Source organism: Cotesia glomerata, linkage group LG3, assembly GCF_020080835.1.
Source record: "Cotesia glomerata isolate CgM1 linkage group LG3, MPM_Cglom_v2.3, whole genome shotgun sequence".
Taxonomy (NCBI): Eukaryota; Metazoa; Arthropoda; class Insecta; order Hymenoptera; family Braconidae; genus Cotesia; species Cotesia glomerata.
Genome location: NC_058160.1, coordinates 15,371,980 through 15,395,876, shown reverse-complemented (window position 1 = coordinate 15,395,876; position 23,897 = coordinate 15,371,980). Strand labels below are relative to the sequence as shown.

Genomic DNA, 23,897 nt, shown 5'->3' with positions numbered 1-23,897 from the left:
TCAGAAGTGCTCCCTACAACCGGTCCTTTTCGGATGAGGACCATTCATCAGGTGGGAGGAGCACGCCGGACCCGATGAACGATGACGACCCTGGCGCTTTAAGGACTTACTTTAAGTGGACGGAGGAACTACGAGTCGACCTCTTGGTGTGCTACCAACGTAGCGAGCCGGGGGTGAGCGGTTATATGGCCCGGATAGACACTCTTTGGAGTGATATGCATCCGGAGCTAGAGCATTTTACGCCTAAACACCTGCGTAATTATGCCGCTTATCTTCGGCGTAATAGAAGATCGCTTGTGCCGGATAGAAGGCAGTCTAATAGACTTTCCTTTCCGGCGCAATTACACCAAGAGCGACGCCGTTCCTCCTTGGATGACAACAATCCCTTTATAGGACGGCAAGTAAGTATATCTAAAAAGATAACTTACTCCCAACAACAGCTAGAAGCGGTAAATGAAGATCTCCGTGCAAACATCCTGGAGGATTCCACCCTGCTCACTGTGAGCCAGGTTGTGTATGGTGCAGCAGTTTCGGCTTTTCCGAGAGAGAGACATTGTCTCTCGATCGAGGCAAGGTTGAGACAGCGCATCTCACAACTTGGACTCAAAATTGACAGATCCCGGAAACAGGTCTCCCGCATTCAGTGTGTGATTGAGTTTGAAACAACTCAAAGAGCATACACGCCCCGAATTCGGCGCATTGCTGCTGAACTTCGGTGGCGTCATCACACACTGAATAAGAGTACTCTTCTTGTCATCAAGGAAGAGTCTCTCAATAAATTGCGGGCTCTAGTGACTGCCAAAAAGTCACTAGAGAAAAGGCTGAAGCGGTTGGTCGACAACTCGTTGTTTCGATCCAGCCCTTCACGCTTTCTGACACCAAAGACCGATGTTACCGGGAATTATCCAACACCTGAGCGGGTGGAAGCTTTTGGACTGAGTTGTATGGAGATCAACCAAACGTGAACGCCAATACTCCAGCTCTGCACGACTTTAAAGCATTCTGTCGGGAACACCGTAGACAGAATGCTGATGAAGAGAGCCCTGCAGTCAGTGTGAATGAAGTTCGTTCAGCTCTAAATGGAAGCAAAAATTGGGCTGCCCCGGGACCAGATGGCATAAATGTCTTTTGGTGGAAGAAGTTTACTTCTACACACCTCCATCTGGCCCGTATATTTACATCGTACATTAGAGCTGACGAACCGATTCCAGACTGGCTCGTGGAAGGGCGAACCGTACTGATACCAAAAAAAGGTGACTTGTCTGACCCAAAGAATTACAGGCCTATCACCTGCTTGAATGCGGTTTATAAAATTTTTACAAAAATTTTAAACAACCGTATTTTGCAGGAGATAGAACCTGTATGGCAACAGATATATGAACAGCGTGGCAGCAAAAGAGGCCTGTCAGGTTGCAAAGAGAACTTGATAGTTGATCGATGTGTCACACAAGATGCGATCTACTATCAACGCAACCTGTCAATGGCCTGGATCGACTATCGCAAGGCATTTGACTCAACTTCTCATGAGTTGATTTTATATCTCCTCAAATGCCTGGGGGTCAATCCTGAAATAGTGGAATGCATTCGGCGTACAATGCAGCTCTGGCGAACGCGTTTTTACATTGGAAGTGGAAACGCATTGCACATAACCGGAGTTGTAGAGTACAAACGAGGGGTCTTCCAAGGCGATTCCTTGAGCCCTTTGCTGTTTTGCATCTCACTGCTGCCTATATCTGTTGCTCTCCGTAAAACCCATGGGTACTCTGTGGGGCCTCCGGGTGATCGAAAATACTCGATTACCCATCTGCTTTATATGGATGATCTGAAGCTATATAGTGCTGATGAAGATCATCTACAGGCGGCCCTGAACATCGTAGCAGAGTACACGCGGGATGTCGGAATGTCTTTTGGGTTGGACAAGTGTGCGGTCGTACATCTGGCGAGGGGTAAGTGCTCTGATACGAGTGATGATGTCGAGTTGGTAGATGGGAGCATCTTAAGACAATTAGATGCCGGAGAGTTGTATATATATCTAGGAATGGAAGAGCACCGCATGCATGCGGTCCCCGAAGTCCAAGCAACTCTCCGTAGCGAGTATGTTAGGAGACTCCGGAAAATCTGGTCCTCCGAACTTTCCGGCAAAAATAAAGTCTCCGCCACTAACATGCTCGCTGTCCCAGTCTTACTATACTCTTTCGGTGTCTTAAAATGGGCCCGAAAGGATTTACGAGATCTCGACATCAAAACCCGTAAGGTTATCAATATGAATCGGAGCATGCACCCCAATTCATCAGTCGCCAGATTATACCTCTCCCGGTCGATCGGTGGGAGAGGTCTGCAGAGTTTGGAGCGACTGCATGATCGTTTGGTCCTGGGTTTAACACACGAAGTTGTCAATTTCACTGCAGACGAGGATGACTTTCTTATGCAAATTGTTCATAAACATGAGAATGCGCATAAGGGGTCGTTCTTATATAAGGCAGCAATATATGCGGCAAGAACCCTTGGTCTTGGAGAAATAAACGCTCTTATGGAACTCCGAAAGGAGGAATTCAAGAGCGTCATCAGGAACGCCGAGGAAAAACTACTCCTAGCCGAACTGATGGACAAGTCTATGCACAGCGTGTTCTTCAAACACGTGCGTGATCATGGCTTGTCCACCCAGCTGACGTTTTCCTTCTTAAAGTCAGCTGGCCTGATGTCCGAGACTGAAGGGTTCATATTTGCTTGCCAAGATGGTGTCATTAACACTCTAGAGTACCGTAGCAAGGTGCTCCAGGTGCAGCTCCCGGACACGACCTGCAGGGCGTGTAAACAACATCCGGAGACGCTTATGCACATTTTGTCAGCATGTCCTGTGCTGGCGAGAGGTGCATACATCCAGCGTCACAATGCTGCCCTGAGAGTACTGTACTACTATCTTCGTCACCGCTACGGTATTGACGTGACACCAGTGCTGCCCTATCTGCCAGGAGATATTCCCCAGGTTGTTGAGAATGACAGTTGCAAAATTTATTGGAACATGCCGTTTGCAACAACTCGGCGGATAGATCACAACAAACCTGATATTGTGCTCTTCGACAAGGCTACTCGTGACATTTATGTCATTGAGTTCTCGGCCCCGGCTGAATACAACATCTCAGCCAAAGAAGAGCACAAAAGACAGATATATCAGGATCTCCTGTTTGAAATTGGCAAACTTTACCCAGGTTACCGTGTCAAGCTCGTCGTCCTGATTGTTGGCGTCCTCGGAGGGATGAAACAGTCTTTTGTATCCTCACTTGCCAGAGTTCCAGCTTGCTCATCAAAAGCTGAATTCTTGGCGGTCAGGATGCAGAAGGCTGTCATACTAGGTTCCCTCCGTCTACTTAGGAAAATGACTCTGGCCTGCTGTGATCACTAACCGCCTTGTTGTGCGGAGTGGTACAGCAGTAATGGATGGAGCTCAGGCTGGGCCCTCGGAGAATCGGACTCCGGGGACAACCCCCCTGAGCATTTAATAACATAATAATAATAATGATAGTTAAAAAATGGAAATAATTATAATGTTAATAATAAATTGATAAATATAATAGCAACAATATTTATTATTATTATAATTATAATTATTATTACTATTATCATTTTCAAATTATTGAGTATTGAGGATTAGATTTAAATTTATAATTATCTCAACTACAAAAAAATGTAAAAATTCATGTAAAATTAAAGTTTCAATTGATAATAGTTAGTTAATCTAAGCCAAAGAGTATTTGCGGCTTATTTATATAAAATTTCATTGATGCTGCTAAATATTGTACGATAAGTAATACTTTCATTGATTTATATTGAAACTTTATAAACATTCAATTTCTGCGGGAAAAATACAAACTTTGAATTGAAAATTTTTTTAATAACAAATAATGTTAAAAATTTTTTTTAATATAAAATCCCTAGAATTAATTATTAAATAACTTTCCATATGTATTTTTCTAAATATATTTTCTTTTAATTCAATTGCATTTATTACCTAGAGTCAATACTTAAAAGAGCTAGAATTGTTTGATTTTGCTTTCTTCGGAAAAGTCAGCTGATCAAGATCTGAGTAATTCTGTTCGAGCATTGTACAGATACTACAAACGTCTTGATGATTGTAGCCTGTAGGTGGCACTACATGTTAATTAAGCGAAGTTTGAAACGATGGTATTTCTTACATAATACGAATATTATTTATAAGTTTACGAAATGTGATATTTACTAACAACAATATGATATTGACACTAAATAATAATGAAAATAATAATAATTATAATAACGACAATATTAACAATGACAATAAGGATAATACTAAAAATATTTTTAATGGTAAAAATAAATTGATAATATGGTTTATCATTATTATCATTGATATTGTTTTTTAATTATTAAGTATTAAAGTATTAAATTCAAATTTACAACTATCACAACTATAAAAATTTAAAAAATTTTTCAAAATATATGTGAAATTAAAAGCTTACAACTGATCATTTAGTTTATCAATCTGAGCTAAAAAGTATTCGCGGCTTATTGATATAAAATTTTATCAATGCTGCTAGATATTGTACGAAAAGTGATACTTTAAATGATTTATATTGAAACTTTATAAACATTCAATTTCCGCGGGAAAAATACAAACTTTAAATTGAAAATTTTTTTGATAACAAATAATGTTAAAATTTTTTTTTAATATAAAATGCCTAGAATTAATTATTAAATAACTTTCCATTCGTATTTTTCTAATTATACTTTCTTTTCATTTAGTTGTATTTATTAACTAGAGTCAATACTTAAAAGAGCTAGAATTGTTTGATTTTTCTTTCTTCGGAAAAGTCAGCTGATCAAGATCTGAGTAATTCTGTTCGAGCACTGTACAGATACTACAAACGTCTTGATGATTGTAGCCTGTAGGTGGCACTACTTGTTAATTAAGCGAAGTTTGAAACGATGATATTTCTTACATAATACGGATATTATTTATAAGTTTACGAATTGTGATATTTACTAACAACAATATGATATTGACACTAAATAATAATTAAAATAATAATAATTATAATAACGACAATATCAAGAATGACAATAAGGATAATACTAAAAATATTTATAATGGTAAAAATAAATTGATAATGTGGTTTATCAATATTATCATTGATATTGTTTTTTAATTATTAAGTATTAAAGTATTAAATTCAAATTTACAACTATCACAAATACAAAATTTAAAAAATTTTTCAAAATATATGTGAAATTAAAAGCTTACAACTGATCATTTAGTTTATCAATCTGAGCTAAAAAGTATTCGCGGCTTATTGATATAAAATTTTATCAATGCTGCTGAAGATTGTACGAAAAGTGATACTTTAAATGATTTATATTGAAACTTTATAAACATTCAATTTCCGCGGGAAAAATACAAACTTTGAATTGAAAATTTTTTTAATAACAAATAATGTTAAAATTTTTCTTTAACATAAAATCCCTAGAATTAATTAGTGAATAACTTTCCATATGTATTTTTCTAAATATACTTTCTTTTCATTTTGTTGTTTTTATTAACTAGAGTCAATATTTAAGGGCCAGTTTTTCAATCTAGGATAAAATTTTATCTAATGATAAAATATATCTATATATTTCATATATATAAATATACTGGCATCATAATTTTATCCTGGATAAAATTTTATCTTGATTTGAAAAACTGGCCCTAAAAGAGCTAGAATTGTTTGATTTTGCTTTCTTCGGAAAAGTCGGCTTATCAAGATCTGAGTAATTCTGTTCGAGCAATGTACAGATACTACAAACGTCTTGATGATTGTTGCCTGTAGGTGGCAATACTTGTTAATTGAGCGAAGTTTGAAACGATGATATTTCTTACATAATATTTATTAACCAGTCTAAATACACAGCAGACTAAACGTTGTTCGAGTTCTACTTTCTTGGGATACACCAGCTGTTCAGTGTCTTGGGAATTTTCATTGAGGATAGTGTACATTCTATAATCGCATAGTTGTTGCCTGTTGATGGCACTGTCATTCAATTCGGCGGGTTTTAAATAATCTTAATCCCTTGATAATACGTAACATAACTATGCTTTGATACATTGTGTCATTTACTAACAACAATATCATAATAACAATAAACAATATTGGTAATCATAATAACAACAACAATAATAGTAATTATGATCCGAACAAAAACAGTTTCACTGAAAAAAAATCGCGCCAAGTCCACGTTCATAAGACTATTAAGGAAAAAAAAAATTTTTTTTTTTCTTTACAAAAAGATATAAAATAGAAAAATGAAAAAATCAACAGACTCGATAGAGTCTGGCGCCAAGTTCCGTTCTCAAGCCAGACTACCGAGTGTGTATATATCGTAAGCAGAACGGTTTTTTGAGGTTACAAATTTTTTTTCAAATTTGTTTTGATTTTTTTTCTATGTGATATTTTATAATGGTAGTTCATGCTTTTTATTACGCGTATTACTTGATTATTATCAATTATCTTTATATTTTCTATTTAAAATTATTAAAAATAATCAGCAACTACAGCGACCCTAATCACAAACTATAGCGACCCAGATTTTTAGATTTTAACTTTTTTCTTATGTAAAAAGTGGACGGCCAGAGACTAAATAATATAAGGATGCATGCTATTGTTATAATAGATGGGAAACTACAGTGAAAAAAAGATTATTTGACAGCTTGCAATTACACACGCCAGGCGGCGCAAGAATAACTTTTACATGAACTATAGCTTAAAGGGGATAGTTTGCCACCGGAAATGTATTAAATTAAAATTGTCAATTTTTATTATAATTACAAAAAATACTGAAATCCGAACAAAAACAGTTTCACTGTAAAAAATTGCGCCAAGTCCACGTTCATAAAACTCATCTCAATAACATTTGCACTTTACAAAAAAAATTAGGCTCGTTTTAACAATTTTTATTCTCTACAAAAAGATGTGAAATACAAAAAAATACCAAGAAACCGTCATAATGTTGAAAAAATTGAAAAAAAATTTGTTGAAAATTAAAAAATTAAAAAAAACTTTTTTATCGTACTTGGCGCGCGTCATTGAGTACCCCAAATTTTTTCAGGATAAATAAACATCCTTTTAATGCCGAGAAATTTATAAGTAAGTCAACCTATGTTATTTCATAATAAGTTTTACAAAAGTTAGGTAAAATTGACATGTCATACGCAGTTATGCAAACTACATATAAGTCGATACGCATGCATACGTTGGGTCGGTTGCATTGTGAGAATTGTGTTTACTGAAAAATAAAACATATGGCCGACTAAATTGGGACAATGCGGTGTGAGTGCCAATCAAAATGTGTTAATTGAAATTAAACGAAGCAATATCAAACTTTAATATTGCATAAGGTTCTTCATTAAAGATTAATGACGAAGCTGAAAAAAAATGAATCCAAAAATTTTATATAATTTCAGATTTCTTGAACACACCACCATATTGACAGTTGTTCTCACTGAAGATCTGAAAAAAATTTTAAGAACGGGTTTTTTCACTAAAACTGATAATTAATACACTAAGCAATGTTTTCAATGAGTTCAGTATCCTTGACTAATGAAATCTATATAAATATATAATATGATTATATATATACAAGCGAAATCGATTTTTCTTGAGTTGAAATTCTTCCGAAAAAATTTGGGGTACTCAATGACGCGCGCTAAGTACGATAAAAAATTTTTTTTTCAATTTTTTAATTTTCAACAATTTTTTTTTCAATTTTTTCAACATTATGACGGTTTCTTGGTATTTTTTTGTATTTCACATTTTTTTGTAGAGAATGAAAATTATTAAAACGAGCCTAATTTTTTTTGTAAAGTGCAAATGTTATTGAGATGAGTTTTATGAACGTGGACTTGGCGCAATTTTTTACAGTGAAATTGTTTTTGTTCGGATTAAATTACTTTATTCGTTCTAAATGAGAATAAAAATTTATTCATAGCTACCCAGTGCCTTTGACTGAACGTTGCTACTTATTTTCCATTTTCAAATTACTTTAATTATTTTGAATGAAAATACAAATTTATCCATACCCTCGCGGTTTTGGAATCACAGTGAAATCACAGTGAAAACTCCGTGTAAGTTGTGTGATTTCACTGTGCTTACACAGTGCATTTGTCCCATTTGTACACAGTCTTTTCACAATGAATTCACGGTAAAATCACAATGTTTTCACAATGAATTCACAGTAGAATCACAGTGTTTCCACCATAGATTCACAGTATTTACTCAATGAATTCACTGTGATTTCACAGAAAATATACAGTGAATTCGCGATGTTAACACGGTAAATTTATCGTGAACTTATAGTGTATTCACGGTGGTCACACGCAAATTTCACAGTGAATACTCTTAAAACAGCATTAATATTGTTTTTAAGGTATGCCTACTTAATTTTTCTACTCAATAATTTATAATATGAAATACCATAGATAATTAAAAAAAAAAGTATTTATTACTTTTAAATATCTTAGTACATATATATAAAATACTGACAATTTATGTTTTTACAACATATAATTTATACTTATTTTAATACGACAGTACGAACAACAATCTGTATATCTAAATAATAATAATTATAATATCAGTAGTAATAATAATAATAATATTAGTAGCATCAGTGTAATTATCAACTATCACAGCACGACAGTTTACAATTTATTCTACTCATATCAGTTGTAACCATTGCGTAGTACTCCTAACTTAAAATGAAGTTAATTGACTACATTTTCTTGATTGTTTTTTCATTTTTCTTCTGCATGCATGAAAAGTCATGCTCATCCAATTTTTTAAATGTATGCCAATGTCATCGTTAGAGTTTTTGCCATAATGAATTTCACGAAGTCTTTGCAGATATAAACAAATTTCTATAATCAGAAAAAGAAAATTAAAATCTAAATTTTTGAAATTAAAATAAGGTTTTATAATCGAGAACAATAGACAACATTTTTTTATTTTGCTATACAATTTTTCATTGTACATTATTATTTTTAAAAATCTTGTAACTTTTTTTTAAATTTTAGTTTATTTTCAAAAACGTTAGTTGAATATTGAAAATTAAGATTTTGTAGCCTCTGAAAATAGCATGAGATAAATTTTAATTTTGAACAATGGATCGGAATTTTTTAACTTTCCGCTGAGAAAGTTAAAAACTCAAAAATCGGGAAATTATTGTTTTTATCCCGTTTTTCAAAAATCGAGTTTTCATAGGATCTCGACGTTTCGAGGCCGTAGGAAGCTTCCCTGACTATTCCCGCGGTGGTGTCTGTCTGTCTGTATGTATGTATGTATGTATAAGGTAAAAGACCCCATTAGTGGCACTATAAGGAAGGGGGTTAACAGAATAATTTTGTTATTATAGTTAAAGTACAAATATTAAATTTTTTTGTACCTATTGCCTTCATTAATGTTTAAACGTACATAATTAATTAAAAAAATTTTAATATTTCCAAATTTACCATTATTTATAATTTTTTAAAATCCATTATTCAAATGACCCCATTAATGGCAGGGCCAATAATCCCCTGATCCAATTAGTGGCATACTACTGACCCCTTTAGTGGCGGATCTAGCCCGTATGCGTAAAATTTTTCAAAAAATATATTATAAACACTGAAGTATTATTTACAAACACATTTATTAGACAAAAAATGATAAAATTAACGATAATTGAATTTAAAATTATTTAAGCAAAAATATATTCTTGACCACTTTTAAAAGACTCGTATTGAGATTGTTAATAACTGTACAATCAGACAGAACGTTTATGAACATAAACAGATTTGCTATATAAAAAGGGTGGAGTGCCTTTGATTTTAACGTTGGCGGTAATTGGCGCTAGAGAATTTTCATGCCCTTACTAGTGTCATTTTTGTTTTTTTTTAGTAATATTTATTTTAAAAAAGGTAAATAAATACTTTTGTGATTCTATAGACTTTTCAAAATCTGTAATGATAATTGCTAGTATAATTATATGTGAATAATATTTAGAAATTCGCTTTTAAAAATGTGATCAATCTTAACGGAATTATTAAGAAATTTAAAATTTGCTCGGAGTTTCAGTTTGGTTGAAAAAGAAAAATTTTTTTTTTACTAAAAAGATTTTCCCTGAAATCAAAATTGAACATTTCTGTGATCTAGAAGTCTTAAAGATTAGAAATAAAATACTTATAATATAAATTAATGATTAAATTGATTAAATAAATAGCAAAATTAATTAAAGTGCCGCTAAAGGGGTCCCCGCCACTAAAGGGGTCTTTTACCTTATATATATTAGGGTGGCGCAAAAAAACCGACTATTTATATGTGTATGAGAGCTAAAAATCTCATAACTGCAATTTTAAGCGCTTAGATATGGAATTAGCGGGAAGATGCCGGGATAGCATTTAGGCTTAACCGTTTTCCTAATTTTTTTAAACTCCTTCAACTTTTCAAACATTATTTATATGTAGAACCCTTGAAATACATACTTTTCAATTTTTTCCGATCTTCAGGGGTTGTAATTGTTTGTACTTCTACATTTTCTTGTCGTATCAGAAACATATTTTTTCATTACATCCGGCGGCCACATTTCTCTCATTACAAGATAGCACGTCGTCTCATTGTGTTTTGCATCAGAATTTCTGACATATTGTCTGCTTCAATTTTTAAACCATCAATGACAACAAACTAGATTAAAAAAAAAAAAAACAGGTTTATTATGAAAATTCGGCTGTCATAAATTAAATATGTACATTAAGTGTGGCCAAAAAAAATGAAATGTTTTTTTTTGAGTCTCTAGTGAAAAAATGTTAGTTTTTGGATATTTTAAGAGCCCTTTCTAAAGGACAGCTCAAAAAAATTTTTAAGAGGTTGCTCCAAATATTTTTAATTTCAAAATTCATCAAAAATTAATTTTTTTTCAAATTTTCTTTCTCTTTACGGTATAAATTTATGGACTAAAAAAAATAAGTTTCTGAAAGTTTCAGTTCAAAATTTAAATTTTAAAAGGTCGCTCATAATTTTTTTTTTCTATAATTAATTATTATTTAGAGTTGGTTTTAACTTCTGTGGTCATCCTGCCGACTTTAACAGTTGGGAGCCGTACGTTGGGGTCTTTTTGGTTTGTGACAATCTTAACCTACGCGGCAAGCGTCAAATCTCAACTAAGCTGGTTTCCAAGACCAGCTTGGGATTCGAACCTACACCTGGCAGTTGATTAAATGAAATTATTAAATTAAAAAATTATTATGTTTTCTACACTGTTCTTGATTTTTTGTTCATCGCGTAATGTATTTTTATCGATTATTGTGATAAAAAATAAAAAAAAAATGCATGGAATTTTAATTGGAATAGTAAAAGGTCGCTCGAAAAAATCTAAACTAATGCACTAATAAAATGAAAAAAAGTACGAGTGACCTTTCAATATTTAAATTTTGAATTGAAATTTTCAAAAACTTATTTTTTTTTAGTCTATAAAATTATACCGTAACGAGAAAAAAATTCGATTTTTGAAATTTAAAAAAATTTGGAGCGACATCTTATAATTTTGTTTTTAGCTGTCCTTTAGAGAGGGCTCTTAAAATATCGAAAACTAACATTTTTTTACTCGAGACTAAAAAAAAAAAAGTCGGTTTTTTTGGCTCACCCTAATGTACATCGTAATAAGTAATATACAGGTGTACACATACGAAATAAGTATTCAAGAACAATCCCTGATGAAAAATATTAAATGAAAAGAATTGAAAAGCGGTTGTTCCGTGCAAACTGTATAACTCTATATATATAAGCAGAATTGAAATTATTGACAAAAATTCAAATTTTATCATTTTTAATTCTTTTCAATCAATTTTTTTAAACAAGGAATCTTCAAGCTAAGATATGAAATATTAGTTTCTTCACAATTCTTGTCGCACAATTGTGTACAACAATTACAGATTTATGAAAAGTACTCATTGTCATACCTCATGAGTTCCTTCTACCACAACAGTTTCTGTTAAATTTGGATAAGACAAAAGTAATATGTTTGGTTCGATTCTTTACTGTCTGATTGATTGTTTTTGATTTGAAACATCTATAGGCTCACCTGTAAACCGAATTGTTAGCGTGGCGACGCTTTCTGTAGCGACGGGTCGCCACGCTATACTGAGGTATACATATATATATATATATATATATATATATACAGGGTGTCCCAAAAGTCACGGACGCCATTGTAGCATCTGATGAAAAAAATAATTCTAAGACGAAAAGTCCTTAGCCATTTTTCAATTAACCGCATAGATAATTAATTATTAATTAAAAATAACGTCTCTTTATTTGTTAGAGAGAGAGCGCCAGTGTCCAGTAAAGTATGTGCCAAACAAAGACACAACTAACTGTATGACTAACTAGCTTCTATAGCTTCATATAGCTAACGTAGTCACACATATTTACTTACACATTCACACGTGCAAGCGTCTTCGTTGAAACGCACTTGACTTGACACTAGCGCTCTCTCTCTAACGCATAAAAGGACGTTATTTTAATTAATAATTAATTATCTATGCGTCTGATTAAAAAATGGCTAAGGACTTTTCGTCTCAGAATTATTTTGTTTATCAGATGCTACAATGGCGTCCGTTACTTCTGGGACACCCTGTATATATATATATATATATATATATATATATATATATATATATATATATATATATATATATATACATATTGTGACGTTATTTTATCGACCGGGGTCTATTAAAAAAGAACGTCACTAGCGCCAACGGATTTTTTTTGATTTTAAGCCGATATTCCAAGGCCAAAATTTTATAGAAAATAATTGAGAGGATTAAAAGTTAATCTTTAGCGAACCTTCAGTGAGTTCTTAGCGAGTCTTTAGTGAGTAGAGTCCAAGTGTAGATGCCGAGTAACGAGGAGCTACAGTTTTAGTGTGAATTAAGAGAGTTACAGTTACCGTCGAGCTTTTGAGATTTTTGAAATTTGAATCAGTTTTAGAGTCAAGTTTTTGAAAAATATAGAGGTCGAGTTATTTATGGGTTTTATTGAGTTATTTTGAGTTTGTGGGTTTTGAATTTTTAGTTTTGAGTTTCGAATGGTAAGTTTTGAGTTATTGAGTTTGGAGGTTGCAGAGTATGTGGGTAAATCAGCGTTACCGAGGAACGGGACTATAAGTCACCCGGTTTCGTTTGATGTGAGACGTTGGTCTAACCCTTTGAGACTTCCGGGTGAAATGCCTAGGTCTGGTTGAGCCGCCAGCGCTCCAATGTAGAGGAACATGACGAAAGCACATGGGATCAGTTTGAGTTACGTTTACGTTTACGTTTTTCGTTAAGTTTTTGTTACGTTTGAGTTACGTTTTTGATATTTTAATTTCGAGTTTAAGTTACGTTTTGAGTTACGTTTTTGGTTTCGATCTCAGCAGTAGTCAGTTCCCGGAGAGCATCCACTAAAGGAATATCCGTACTCTGAGCCTCAATTGTTTGATTTAGAGATTAAAATGTTTATGGGGATTAATTGAATATAGAAATTTGAGTTGGGAGTGAGTCACGTTTAAGAATACTTGAGTTTTAGATTTTGTTAAAGATAGTTGGATTTTAGATTTTGTTAAGGAGAGTTGAGTCTTAGACCTCGTAGAGGACAGTCGAGTTGGAGAGTCGCCTCTGATCACTTCAAGTGATCGGATGTGCGTATTATTGCAGCTACAGGTTAAGAGTTTAGTCTCTTGCATTTTAGTTTACGTTACATAAATTAATATAGTTATGAGGTTTATTTAAGTTAGTATAAAAAGTTACTCAGCATCGGCATTGTTTATATCAGGTATGATTTTAGTTTATTTATTGTAATTTGAGCGTTAATAATTTAGTTTTTGGTCTTGAGATATCGGATAGTCTCGTTTATAGTAAACTTTTGTATTATAAAGAATTTAGAGTTTTGTTGATAGATTTAATTGAGATTGTTATTCGAGTTCTTAAGATTTATTTATTTATTTGTTTTATTTTATAAGAATAAGGTACTGTAACTTGGCTATAGCGTTGATATTGTTAGCTATATCGTTCTAGTAATTTTTACATGGATTTGAGATTAAGTTTGTTAATCAAGTTTACGGTTTATTGACTAAATACCGATTTTGTTTTAATGATAAATTTTTAGTGTTGCGTATAAAATTATCACACTTATGGATCCTCTCTACCCGAACCACCTCCTCTCTCCACAAACCAGCACACTGAGCGACCCCGAGGTATTCTGTTGTCTTTCTGATTTTTGGTCTTTATTTTGTTAAGTTTTCTGTATTTTCGATTTAGTTTACGTTTTAGCTAGTTTGATAATTTCTAGCGAATAAAAATTATCTAATTACGTTTGAGTTTAAGTTTGAGTTCTGATATTGTTTGACTTTGCGTTTACGTTTAGCTAGTTTGAGAATTCCTAGCGAATAAAAATTCTTTACGTTCCGTGTTCACTAGTTTGGTAATTCTAGTGATTAAAAATTACCTGGCGCCCTATTTTATCGAGATTAGAGACCAAGAATCGGAAAGATAACGAAGTATAATCCAGATTTTATTATTTTTAGAATTAAGTTTAGTTAAGTTCCCGTATACCCCCCCCCCCTTGAAAATTTGGTTATAATATATATATATATATATATATATATATATATATATATATATATATATATATATATTTTATATGTAGTAGAAAGTAAGGTGTGGCTTGAGTATATTGAAGTCACACAAAATTTTTTTTCTTTTTTTATATTTAATTAATTATATTCATATTAATCATAATAGTAATTATATAAATTATATTAAGATTAATAATCATATAAATTATATTAAGATTAATAATAATATAAATTATATTAATATTATCTTCAATCAATTATTTTTTTATTATTCATGAAGGAATTAATATGGAAAAATTTATTAATAAAATTTATATTTGCAAATCTTTTGTCATATATTGCAATAATTAACTAACATTTGAGTTCATGAGTATATTGAAGCCACACTCAAAATTTTTTTTCTTTTTCTTGTGTATTTCAATATCATATTTTTTTAAATATTTCAGTTCCCAACAATCATTACAGGGATCACAAAATCCCAGTGAACACATGACCTCCATATGACGTCATAGGCAGGTCATATAGAGATCATTAAATTTTTACATAGATATGACATAAAAATGACTCTATTGATGACTTTGAGATGATGTCATATAGTGTGATATAATTATGACATAGAACTGACCTAAAATTTGACTTTTATATGACATCATAATTTTGACTTAAATATTACGTAAATATTATGTCATATTTATATTATACTGTGACGTCATACTAAAGTCATGAATTTATGTATTATTTACGTAAGAAATAAATCATACAATTACATAAATTACAAGTCATATTCTGACGTAAAAGTGATATAATAATACCGTCATATGCTTACATAAGACACGGCTCATATTTTTACATACAATTGATGTACGATGAACGTCATACTTAAGCATTAGCTTCAGGTCATCTTCTTACATACAACTGAGGTAATGTTAATGTCATGACTGCATAAAAATAAACGGTATTCTTATGTTAATAAAAGGTATTTTATACTATGTATTATACTATTTTATATTTTGTATCGATTTAATAATCGATAGTGTAATTTCATGTAAAATTTATTAATTTTTATTTTTATTTGTAATGTCCAAATTTTAGTAACCACAAATTATCTTTAAATGCAAACATTAAATATACTTTTAACGTTGAAAGGATTAGGATTATTGTATAAATAAAATGTATAAACTAATTTCAAAATCAATTATATTGTAATAAAGGTACAGTAACAAAATAATCACTATTAACATATGAAAAATATAAACATTTCGATTTTACAACGTCCGTTGTAACAGTTATCAATTCTGGATTAATACGCTTTTTTACTAAATAAATATTCAAATCTTTAGAGTCACAGGGTTTTACAAATAGCGAATGAAATTTAGAAAAAAGTTCGCCTTGTATTGTTATTTCATCATTGATAATATTTATGTGATTAATCATTAAAATATGATTATTTGATAATAAACAACAATTTTCATTTTTTTTTAATTCAAGGTGAAACCATTAAACTCCAAAGAATTAATTTTACCATAATCTAATTTTTTAATCAGTGGATATGATGGAACGAAATGATTTTTTACTGGCAAAGCATCTTCTTCATGAACACGATTAACTACTTGTTCTAAAGGTTTTGGTGCATCTTTGACTTTACTTTGGATGTTCGACATATAATTTTCAAATTTAAAAGCACTAAAATCGTCCAGTGGTCCAAATTTTTTGGCATCCTTGACAAGATGAATCAAATTATGGACATTATATGATATTGAATCCGAGCCGAATAAATTTTTGTACTCCTCAACGAACCACCTTAATAATTCATCTGCATAATTATTATTAACTAGGTATCTTCGAGGATCACATAAAATTCTTATCGCAACACTTAGAGCCATAAAGTGATTGTAATATCGTGGTCTCAAAATATTTTTTAATATTATTGGACCTGTATATAATAAAAATTGACGACACTCTGTGGCTTTCCACTTTGCGACACTATCTAACAGTCTTGGTTTTCGTGCAAATTAAAGCGGAATACAAGTTTTCATGGCTTGTAGCGCCTCATTGAAATCTTCTATTTGATCCTTTGTTAGTCGATGAGCCTTGGAACCATTAGCCAAGCGAAGTAAATATCGTTTTGCTACACCCAAGCATACAAGATGTTGATAATCCAAAGGGATTTGGGATACCATTCCAAAATCCAAATCAAGAAGTAAGGATTCACCTAAGTGATGTTCTTCTTGCATTTGATTTTTAAATGATTCGTCTGTTCGAAGCGGACTATTAATTTCTGGAAAATTAACGCAGTTTCCCTATTTTCCTTATTGGGTACATTTGGAACATCCAAAATACCCACTGTGAGACTTTGTTAAAGTCAAATATGCTCTAGCTGGAGCATTACAAATTATAGCATTAAGTCGAACATTGATTGTCTTACCATTGATTTTTATGCCGTTTTCATGTAAATCTTTCATGTCATCAACGAAAGGATTTATGTATACGTTAAAATTATTTGGTTTAGAGTGTCCGTGGAAGAGTCCAACTAAGAATGGTTCAGTGTAAAAATCAGCCTGAATTGCGGCCAGCAGAGGCCAAAATTGACTGCTAGACGATTTGATGAAAGACATCCCATCACAATTTAGTTGAATCAAAATGTTTGCAGGGCAAACATTATAATATTTATTTATTGAGCGAGTTAATCCATGGGTGATCCAAAAATAAAAGTAAGATCCCCCATTGCCATTAACAATCTTCCCTGTCACATCACGAGGAGTTTTCATCAAAGTACCAACGTCTTTCTTCAGTTCGTCTTGGTGTCCATGGCTACGGAAAATACTTATTAATTTATTCGCAGCTTGTTGCGAGACGCTATTTTCAGATAGCCAAAACCGCAAATCTTCAGACAATGTAGTCGATGATGCAGACCCAGCTTCTTGATGAAACTGTACGTATTCGAAAGTTTTAGGCCGTTCAATTTTATTATTTTCTGTAGTTTGCACCATTTGATCATTACAGTCATGATTAGATTGATTACTATTTTGTACCAGAACTTCAAGGTTATTTTCAATATCACCTTGTGAATCAGTACTTGACACTGGAACATTATGTAAGGTCTGTTGAATTCTATCTGTTGTAATATTTACAGCTTGAATATTTCTTGCGGTCTGAATTTCCTCTTGAATAATCTGATTGACTCTTCGTTTTGTCATAAATGAAATCCGTTTTTTAGGCATTATGATTAATATTAAAAAAAAATGTGAGGTGAAAATCGTCTGAAATGAAAAAAATAAAATTTTTTTATGACATAGAAGGTAGTAGTAGATATTAGACAATAGAAACAAATGTTTTTAATTAAAAAATTAATTTGATAATTTTTAATTTATTTCCATGTAAAATGAAAAAAGAAATTTTTTATTAATTACTTATGTACGTGAGATTTAAATAACTAGTTTTCTCTTATCGTTTTTCAATGTCGACCATCTTTCAAAAACAACAGACATGAAAAAATTTTAGAATTTTGCTAACAATTAGATAAGCTAATCCTAATAAAAAATGTAAATTCGAAATACATGTAAGTAAAAACTAAAAAACACAACATAGTAATGAGGTTAATTTTTAAATTAACCTTTATATTAATAAAAAAATTTAATGCTCACTCTGTTATATATAAAAGTCAGATATCCTTCTCGTTTTTTACAGAAACAAATAAACCCATTTCACAAGCACTTGAAATAGAATATTTATGGTAGTCAGATTGTAAATTATTATTCATAAACAGTAGATATTAAAAGCTTGATGTGTATTATAAATATAAACAAAAACATTATGAAAGCTTATATGTATAGATTTGCGTGATTGGTTATTAAGTAGCCATCTTGCGCATTTTACCGCGTAATTCAACGGTGAAAAAACTTTTTTCAATCTTTTATAAATATGACCAACTAATAACAACATCATAATTAATTATTATTATTATTATTATTATTATTATTATTATTATTATTTTATTTATTTCTTTTTACTTGTACACCTTTTTCGGTAAATTATTATTATTATTATTATTATTATTATAATACGTAAAGGGAAATTATTTTTGTAAAATATTATATTTAAAATTTGCAGATACGCAGTATGAAAGTAAATTTTTGGAGATATAAAAGTGCGGGCCGCGCACTGCGCAGTAGTCATTATCCCCTTGTACCCATTGTTACCCACGGCGTGGGTCCCATGCTCATAACTAAAGTGGCGGAATATTTCCCCGGTACCTCATAGCTTAGAAATTTATATAACAGTGATAAAATTATTAATTTGTTATAAAAAAGTTAATTATTAAAAAAAAAATTGCCGAATGATGAGCCCGATGTGAGTATGTACTTATACATAATGTTTATTAATAACAGTGATAAAAATACAAAACCTAACCTAAAATTATGAAATTATTTTAGATACATTAATTTATTATTTTTTTTTAGTACCCAAATAAAGACGAAAAAAGATTGGGCTGTGGTTTATTTTATCGAAGCAAAGGAGTACTCAGAAGTACCTTCAAATTGGCTTTTACGTGACGATCGGTATGAAGATAAGATCGCATGTCGGTGGCCAGGGCTACGGGTGAAAAATATCACGCAGAAGATGAAGAACCGAATAATACCACCTGAGGACTGGCCTATTCACGCAGTAGAAATTTTGAGATATTGTGGTAAGTATTAGAATTATTAATGGTATTGAAATCAGCAGGTACCTACGTATATATTTTTTATTAATTTTCAACTAAAAAAAAAATGTCAGATTTCTGCTAGCTGCCGAGTTAATTATTGAACGTTGCAATATTGATTTATAAATATTTTAAATTCTGTTTCGAAATTAAATAATTCATTAAATTCACCTGGAAAATATTTTACTATATATATTTCTATTAGCATATCTTGAAGATGTGTATGATTTATTATTCATTAAATAATAAAATTTTTAATTCGTTTAATACTCAAATAATTATATATAATTCTTATGATGATTGTAGATACCTTAGAATCCGCTAGACAAGCAGCTGAAGACTCACAATATTCATCAGCACCGGAAACACTTGGACGGGGGTGTAGAAAAAAAACAGTCACTTCGCCGGTTCGAGATGCTTTAAAATTGAGTAACAAAAAAAGTCGTATTTATACCTCGAGCTCTGATGAAGACAGTGACCATGGTGAACCAGGTAGAAATTTTTAATACATTAAATAATTAGCATCTCTTTATGTAAAAACTAAATTTTACGTTTAATTCGACAAATTGATAAAATGAGATGTTATTCGCGAAGTTGTTGGTAATTAATATTACATAGCAATATTACAATAGCAATATCTTTTCTTCACTAACTACATAGTATGTATTGATTTTTATGAATATTTAATGTAAATGTTTTAATTCTATCTTTTAGTTCCTTCATTCCGAAGGTTTACGAAAAACTCATGAGAAAGCATCAGTAATTTAGAAAGGAGAAGCAGTGATTCGGGAGAAAGTCACGGTAATGGCATTGACTTAAACACAGAAATAGATAAGGCTTTATCTAGTGCGAATAAAATTCTAAATAATGTTAAGTCTAATAAAAACAAATCAGAAGTAATAACTTCGGGAAGTCATGGAGTTAACGAGAGCACAAATGCGCAGGTCAATCACAAGCTTGAAATTCTTGATGGTAATATTTTGACTCTAATATTTATTATATTTCTGTTAAGTGAATGTATGATTAAAATGATTAAATTTTGATAAGCATTTTGAAACATTTGTATGGTATTGTAATTGTTATTATTATGATTTCAGATAAATTAGATACTTGTGTTCATTTATTGGGTAAACTCGTCATAGAGGTAAGGGACTTGAAGCAAAGAAGCGTGTCTAACAATAATGGGAATTCGGGCTTGGACACTGCTATTTCTACAGAAGTAGAATCTCACTTAAAACTCGATACCCGAGATAAGGTGACTGCCTTTGAAGTACGACTGGAATCTTGCGTCGAATTCAAGAATGAATTTGTAAGTTATTTATGATTATATCATTTGATAAAGTTAGAAAATTTTAATCTTAACATTTCAAATATTTGCATACTCTATAGTTCTACCTATTTCTTGGTCATGAAATATTTAATGTCTAATCAACATATATTGTTTTGCAGAACATATGCACTCATATTTTAAACTTTATTGAAAAAAAAATTATTTAAAGGTAAAAATTTTTAAAAAACTGTGATTTAAAATATTTATTCTCTATTTATTCTATTATTAAATTACTTTAATCAATGAAAATATTGACTGCTGCAAGACAATCTATTAGATAAATTTTAAGAAAAAATATACATCTTTTAATTAATTGATTGAGCAAAAAATTTTTAATTTCATGACTTAACAAGTTTACATTAATAATCAACAATCATTTTAAAAAAATTTAGTTTAGCTCAGAATAATTAACGACTTTAAAATAATTGGAAAAATTGATCAACAAAATTAAAAAATTTGAAGTATTTATTTATTCCTATGTCCTATTTTATTGTCAAACATGGGTATTACTGCAATTCTGTTTTATATTTTAACATGAGCATGATTTTTTAAAAGTATTTTTTAAGTGATTCATTATTATATTAATAGGCACGAAAAATTGACAGATTTCTGGTGATATATTAACTCATTTTGGGAATTATGTTTCACTTCCTTTTTATTACATTATCGTCTATTAAATTTTTGTCTAGATACGAACAATCAAGCAAGTCGGGGGAGCTAACGGAAAAGATTTTACGGAAAGGGCGTTAGCTTTTATTTTTTCGAACAAATTTGCAAAGGACAATACTTGGGAAGGAAAAATAACCAAGTACAAGGTTAACACTTTGAAAGTGATCGAAATTTGCGAAAGTCAGGGATAACTTATCGATAAAATTAAACTACAAAATAATCATTTAAAAATTATCTTTCAGAAATTATTCTTGAAAAGTTTCCAACGTGGGACAAAGCTGAATTCAGTAAGGCTGGAACCAATTGGTTCAGGCTTGGAAATCAAAGAGCGGGAGAGCAGCCAAAGCAGGTGACAAAAAAAAAATACACGGGCAAATGCTGGTAACCAGGAACAGATTGGAAATAATGCGTAATTTCTATAGGTGTTACGCAAATTTTAATATTTTTCAAAATTTGTGAGCTGACTTATAACCTAAAAGTGAAAATAAATAATTACAGACGTTAACAACAATAAATACTAGAATGCATTGATAGCACTAGTATCTGTAATTGTCATTTTCACTTTTTGGATTTTTCTTTTATTAATTTTCAGATACTAACGATACTCATAATTATAAAAAAAATATATCATAATATTCTAAGTTTAAAGTTGAGCAATTTCTCTTAATAATTCTAGATCTGCGTGCTAGTCTAATTCAAAAAGTGAAAATAAACAATAACAGACGTTGATAACAATAAATACTAGAATGCATTGATAGCACTAGAATCTGTAATTGTTATTTTCACTTTTTGGATTTTTCTTTTATTAATTTTTAGATACTAAAGATATTCATAATTATAAAGAAAATAATATCATAATATTTTAAGTTTAAAGTTGAGCAATTTCTCTTAATAATTCTAGATCTGCGTGCTAGTCTAATTCAAAAAGTGAAAATAAACAATAACAGACGTTGATAACAATAAATACTAGAATGCATTGATACCACTAGAATCTTTAATTGTCATTTTCACTTTTTGAATTTTTTGTAGTGGTTAAAAAAATAATTAATAATTATTATTCTCGTTAATCAATATAAATTGATATTAAGGATGCAATATTATTTTTTGATTCAAGTTTCGTGTGTTTATCTATACTTTAAAAAAAATACACAATATCAGACTTTTTAATTATGTATACCGAAGTACAATGTAATGATATCAGAAGTCTGTATTTTTTTTATTCATTGTAATTTTTAGTTTGTTATAATAACGATTTATAATTTTTATTTGTCATTATTTAAACTTAAGTTTTAAAAAAGTGCAGTCTGACTAAAAATGAAAATAAATAAATTTTTCATTTTGAGTTAAATATTGTTTAATTTTTAACTCATATTTCTACAACTACTAATTGCAAGTAAATTTTCTAGCTATGTGAATTATTTCTTATGTCAGTTGAATTTCACATTAATGTAATTATTTAATATCATAGTGATAAATGGTTATAGTACTTATTTTTATCCCTATGACATCAGAGTTATGTCATCAAGATGTTAGTTAAATGACAATTATATCAGCTGGACGTCATATTTTTGTAAGCATTTGGACGCAACTTTACATCACTATTTTTAGATCAAATTTATGTCACCTTGACGACAATTAAATGACAAGTAAGTCAGCTGGACGTCATATTTTTGTAAGAATTTGGTAGCAACTTTACTCCTCTATGACATCAGAGTTATGTCAATCTGACGTCAGTTAAGTCATGATGACCTCAATCAGAGGTCATATTTACGTCATCTATCTTACGTAAAAATCTTACGTCAGGAAGTGGGAAATTATGAGTCATATATGACTCATATATGAGTCATATCTTACGTAAATCATGACGTAGCTGACATCATTCTGACGTCAGTTTGACATAATTGTGTTCACTGGGATATTATTATTGAAACTGGACGCCACCCTGATCAGTTAAAAACAAGGCATACTATCAATGTTGTGTAAGACTTTATTAATCGAATAGTACCAGACTATTTTAATTTTTATCTTAGATCTGGCCGCTGGAGTGGCCATTTACAAAAACAACAACACTTCACATGTTACTACACTCAACATGGATCTAGCAGTTCAAAATGCTACAGAAGTTTATGTTTCCCAAACATCTATTGGTGATATGTGTGCTTCACATGTTAAACTAGAAGACGGAAGTGAATTAATTATGATTGTAGTATACATTTCACCTAATAACAAAATGGATCATATAATTTCATTTTTACATGAAAGGTTATTTCCTTATAGTCAAAGAGGTTCAATAATTTTTAAAACGAACAAACATAAACTACCAATTATTTTAGCTGGAGATTTTAATGTAAATTTTGCAACAGCTGAATCAATGCCATTAATGACATTTCTTCAAAAAGAATTTCAATTGCAAATCAACAAAAATCCAAGAGAATCTACTACCAAATATGGAACAACAATAAATGCTGTATTTGTGAGATATCTTGATAATGTTTCATCCAATACTTTTGTAACGTACTTTAATTATCATCGACCAAT

General features: G+C 30.9%; 1 protein-coding gene and 1 long non-coding RNA gene across 2 annotated transcripts in view; one reads left to right on the top strand and one right to left on the bottom strand.

Moving 5' to 3' along the window:
• The window catches only part of LOC123261717 (potassium voltage-gated channel protein Shaker), a 1,350,734-nt gene that overhangs the window by 41,486 nt on the left and 1,285,351 nt on the right, over window positions 1–23,897 (bottom strand). The window lies entirely within an intron of this gene.
• LOC123261753 lies at window positions 7,051–7,522 on the top strand. The gene is made up of 2 exons (XR_006508758.1): window positions 7,051–7,157; window positions 7,475–7,522. It is a non-coding gene; the product is annotated as an uncharacterized LOC123261753 (long non-coding RNA).